Source organism: Echinops telfairi, unplaced genomic scaffold, assembly GCF_000313985.2.
Source record: "Echinops telfairi isolate 266 unplaced genomic scaffold, ASM31398v2 ScPeMD7_655;HRSCAF=1070, whole genome shotgun sequence".
Taxonomy (NCBI): domain Eukaryota; kingdom Metazoa; phylum Chordata; class Mammalia; order Afrosoricida; family Tenrecidae; genus Echinops; species Echinops telfairi.
This window is the reverse complement of record NW_022104553.1, coordinates 15,008,417-15,014,263: the sequence shown is the minus strand read 5'-3', so window position 1 is coordinate 15,014,263 and position 5,847 is coordinate 15,008,417.

Below are 5,847 nucleotides of genomic sequence, written 5' to 3'. Positions count from 1 at the left end.
ATCACTCACTCACTGTCGAGTTGATGCGGACTCATAGTGAGCCCATAGGACAGGGTATAACTGCCCCTGGGAGTTTCTGAGACAATAACTCTTCAGAGGAGTAGAAAGCCATGCCTTTCTCCCTCCGTGTGGCTGGTGGGTTCCACCTGCTGACCTTGTGGATCGAAGCTCGCCACAGAACCACTATACACGGAGCTCTGACCTAAGGTCTCTCAGAATAGTATTTAAAGTCCACCTGGATAGTTCAAAGGACTCTGGTGGTGTAGTGGGTTACACACAGGGCTGCTAACCGAATGGTCAGAAATTCAAAGCCACTGCCAGCTGCTCTGTGTAAGAAAGATGAGTTTTGCTTCCAAAAAGATTTACAGCCCCAGAAACCCAAAGAGGGTAGTTCTATTCTAGAATTAGTCTACAACTATTCTACAGGTTGGAACCGACTTGATGGCAGTGGGCCTTGTTTACGTTGGCTTTGATAATCCAGCATCATTTTCTCATCTCAAAGTTCTTATCTTAATCACATATACAAAGCCCACTTGACATGTAAGGACACATTCACAGATTCTGGGTACAAGGACCTGGATATCTTTGAGGTATCGTGTGCTGTGGAGTTGATTCCAATTCATAGTGATCATATAGGAAGGAGGAAGTAGAACTGCCCCATAAGATTTCACAGGCCTCATTCTTTGCAAGAACAGCCAGTCAATATTTTCTCCCGTGGAGCTGGTGGGTTCTGACCACTCTCCATTGTTGCTGCTCACCAGAGCTCCGTTGGTTAGCTTTAGGGGACCTTGTTTAGCTCATCACAGAACCCCAGGGCTCAACCTCTTCCATCCTCCCTTGGGTTTGTGGCAGTGGATCTGACCCCGTGAGCTGAGCCAAGAGCTGTCAATGCACAGAAGCAGAACAGAGGGTGCAGCTTGCCTATGGGTGGCCAGGGAAGACTTCCTGAAGGAGAACGCCTCAGGGTTGTGTCCTCAGGCGGGCTCAGGAGAAAGTACAGCCAGTGTTTGGTGCAGGAGACTCAGCCTACACCAAGGGGCAGTGAGCTGGTGACCAAGGGTCTTGGCCAAGGGCAGTGGGCAGGGCAGCTTCCCTCCTGATCCATCCTAACTTGCTCCCTTTCAGTGGTTATTGGGGTGCATGGGAACCTTAGTCCTCAGCCTCTTCTCCTGTAAAACGAGCTGATGATAGAGTCCATGGGTCTCGGAGCGTCCCCATCTGCCAATTACTACCTCAGTGCCTGGCCACCCACTGCACATGATAAATAGAGCTTCCCCGAAACCGCCCTGGGGCCAGGATCCTACTGGACTCTCCCCACCCTTGTCCAGCAGCCTGTGACTTCCTTTCCCCACTCCCTCCTCCCAGGTCCCCCGCCCTTCCAGTGGTGTCCATCACCAGATCACACTGCCCCCGCCCACCTGGGTACCTCTGCCCCAGGCTTGCTTCTATGGGCTTCTGTGCCTTGATTGACGCCTAGGGAAAGGGACCACTTCCGTGGCTGCCATGGTGTCCGGGCTCCAGCTCCCACTAGACCTGCCTATACCGGCCAGACTTGGGTGCCCACATCTGTAAAACGGCTGACAATAAACCCTCTACTTGCAGGAAGAAATGGTCCATCCACTAGTGCTCGCTGGGGGCACCGAAAGGATGAGCTCAGCTGGAGCTCAGAGGACGTCCTGGACACACTGCTCCCTTGCCTATGGAACTGGAGCTGCAGGGTCCACACTGACAGATGGGGAGACCGAGGCAGGCAAGCAGGATAGGTGGCTGACTCGACCTCCGGCAGAACCTCTCCTCTTGGTCCAAAGGCCTGGCCAGGCAGCCTTGTCTTGACCTACTTCCTTATCCTCGCAGCCACACTGCTCCAAGGCCGAAGTTGTGTCAGGGTTTTCTCTACAACTTGGAGCGAGGTCAGGAAGCACGGACCAATGAGAGGCCGCACTTGAGATGGGGGCGTGCCTGTCGTGATGGCAACCAGGTCCGCGGCGGGCTGAGAGGCGGCGCTTGTGGCGTTCGAACCGCAGATTTGCCCCTAACCAAGGACTGTGGTGGAGCAAGTAGCCAATCAAGCGCCTGCAGCCCGCGTTTCTATGGCAACCAAGAGGCGCCTACCGGAAGTGTGACTGTGGCGCGGGCGGCGCGAATAACGTGAGAGAGTGAGAGAACGAGGCAGAGAGTAAACAGCAGCCTACAAAAACCCCTCAACCGCCAGAGATACTTCAAAGGGTAAGGCAAGCGGAACCCCCTAAGTGTGAGAAAGGAGCCCCTTGATCCACCGCCCGGACTGCTGTCGAGGGGTGGGTTCGCCCGGGACAAGCGCGCCCTCGCAGACCTCGAGTTGTCAAGGGCGTGACGGACGTGGACTACATTATATTTTAACACGTATTTATATTATGGCAAATAAATTAGAATTCAGATAAAGTTTAATACAGTATATCGTTGTGAATATGTGAGAGGGTATCCCCCCAAAACTGGATTCCTCCCCCCCAAAAAAAGCTTTGTACGTAAAAACCTTTTTTACAACCATATCACCTTCAAAGTATTCTCCATTACACTTAATACATTTGTCAAATCGGTGATTCTCAGAAACATTTTTCAAATTCATCTGTTTGGATGGTTGACAGCACCTCCCCTGTTTGTTTTTCACCTCTTCTACGTTGTCAAATCGCCTTCATGTCCCTCTTCCTTCGAGGAAACAAAAAGAAGTCGCATTGAGCGAGGTCAGGTGAGTTAGGTGCATGGGGCAAGAAAGGCATGCTGTTTTTTGCCCAAAACTAGCACACTGAGATGGCTGTGTGAGCAGGTGCATTGTTGTGGTGGCAAAACCAGTTCCCCGTCTGTCAAAACTCTGGCCTTTTTTTGTCACAGACTGTTACACAAAATTTCACAGCCACACAATGTTCTCTTAAATCAGCTATCCCCCAAAACAAGGTTCAAGTGAAACTGCTTTCACAAAAACATTCACTGTGACCAGAAAGAACCTTCCCAGTGGACACCACTGGGCCCACTAACTCATAGAGAGTTGCTTGATGCTCGCCTAGCAAGAAAAATGCATATTATGAAAGCTCTGCTGGCGGAGCTTTTTTCTGTTTTTTTTGGGGGGGGTAGCCCCTCATATTTCAGCACCATTTTTAAGAGATTAAAATGTATTTATGAGTAAATGTTACGGCAGTCAAATTTTAGCACAGATAAGTTATATAGGTAGGAGTGGAAGTAAGTGCTACTAAGGAAGAGACCTTGGTGTGGATCTGAGATAGGGATGGGAGGAACAAGATCCTGAGGCCGGGCATCTGAGACAAGGGAGGTCATCATCACCTTGTGTACTGAGGTCTGTCCCCACTGACTGGTTTGGCAAGCATCAAACTGGGGGATCTGGCTATTGGCAGGAGGTCTCAATTCCTTGTCATGCGAATTACTCAAAAGGGCTGCTTGAGTGTGTTCACAGCACCCTGAGTGAGCCAGGAGACACTAAGGTGGAAACCACAATAGTACACACACACACACACACACACACACACGTCCCATTATTGAAATTTTGGTGAAGTTTTACAGAACATGTTAATTTTCCATTAAACACGTTTTGTTTCGTGACATTAGTTTCAATCCACTGAATATAACAGCTCTCGTCCTCCTGCCTCCTTGGTTTCCGTTTCCACTCAACTTGCCTCCCTGCCACTTCCTGCCTTCTGAGCTTTGCTGCCCCTTTCGCCTCACATGTATGGAAAAGTGCACTTCTCTTTGGTGTTGAGCATATATTGTTTGGCTGCAAGTTGATTCAGTTCGGTTCCAGGCTCACAGGTGTCTAAAGGCCACTCTCTTAGGGCCCTCAATGTTTTGTGTAGCCTAATCTTATCACACACCATCACTTCAGCCACACAGTAGGGATCAAACATGGGCTTTTGAAGGAAACCACTCACCGAGGGGCTTGACACAGAGGCCTGAGGATGTTTATCTGCTGATGGGGCTCAACTCAAAATGAGAAGAAACTGCTACATCAATTAATAATTGGAAATCATTGGAAATTCATAAAAAGTATGAGTCTAGGAAGTTGTAAAATATGAAATGATGTGAGGGTGATTGTACAAGTCTCCTTGGTGTGATTGAATGATTGAACTATTCAATTATAAAATCAATATGTAAATCACTTGCCACAAAACCCCAAACATCATGCATGATGGAAGATCATGAAAAGGAAAAAAAAGAAAAGGCCAAAGTAGACGTCAGAGAGACTCTTAGAGTTGCTTATCATTATACAGTAGCCAAGGCACATGGAAGAAATAACGAAGTCAAAGAGCTGAACAGAACATTTCAAAGGGCAGCTCAAAAAGACAAAGTAAGATATTATAATGAAATGTGCAAAGACTTCGAGGAGTTGTTGCTAGGCACCATCCATCGAGTTGGCTCCAACCCGTAGACCCCTGTGCACAGCGGAACTAAGCACTGCGCAGTCCTGTGCCGTCCTCACAATTGTTCTATAACGGAGCCCATTGATGCAGCCACTGTCAATCAGCCCTCGTTGAGGGCCTCCCTCTTTTTCCTGGCCCTTCCACTTTATCAAACATGATGTGCTGTTCCAGGGACTAGTCTCTCCTGACCACGTGTCCAAAGTATGTAAAGGGAAGTCTTGCCATCCTTGCCTCTAAGGAGCACTCTGGCCTTACTTCTTCCAATACAGATAGGTCTGTCCTTTTAACCACCCATGGTGCTTTCAGTATTTGTCTCCAGTACCACAGTTCAGATGCGTCAATTCTTCTACAGCCTTCCTTATTCAGTCAGACAACCAAAAAGGATTTATAAGGGAGGTAGGGATGGGAAGTGGGAGATAGGGAAGGTGAGAGGGTTGGGGGCAGTAAACAAAGTATTTGGGAGGGGTGAGGGAGCACTAGAACTGATGGTGATTATGCAACTCCGTTTAAAAGCGATTTAACCATGAAAGTTCTAAAATTGGGATAATGATTATTCAATTCTTCTTGATATGATCAAACTATTGAGTTATATGATATGTGGGTTATGTGCCAATAAACTGTAAAATAAATAGAGAAAACCAAAAAGGAAGAACACACTCAGTATATTTTAAACTGAAAGAAGTAAAGAAAAAAATCAAAGTCTTGAGTTGTAATGCTGAAAGATTCTATGGGCAAAACATTGAATGATGCAGGAAGCATCCAAGAATATGGAAAGAATACACACAGTCACTGTATGATTATGATAGAGAACCAATCGTACTGAAGGAAGAAGTCCAAGCTTCATGAAGGCCTTTGTCAGAAAACAAGGCTCCAGGAATTGATGGCATGCAAGTTGCAGTCTTTCAACAAGCCTTTGAAGCACTGGAAACACTCACTCATCTATGCCAAGAAATTTGGAAGACAGCTACTTGACTAAGTGTCTGAAGAGATCTATATTTGAGCCCATTCCAAAGAAAGGTGACCCAACAGAATGCTCAAAGTATAGAATGATATCATTGGTATCACATGCAAGTAAAATTTTACTGAAGATCAACCAACCATGGTTGCAGCAGCACATTGACACGGTGCTGCCAGAGGTTCAGGCAGGATTCATAGGAGGAGGTGGAACAAGACATATCATTGTAGATGTTAGGTGGCTCTTGGCTGAAAGCAGAGAATACCAGGAGGATGTTTACTTGTGCCTCATTGACTATGCAAAGGCATTAGACTGTGATCATAAACGATGGATAACCTTGAGAAGAATGGGAATTGCAGAACACTTCATTGTACTTTTGTGGAACTTGTGAATGGATCAAGAGGCAGTTGTGTGAACAGAACAAAGGAATACTGTGTGGTTTAAAGTCAGTAAAGGTTTGCATCAGGGTTGTATCTTACCATATTT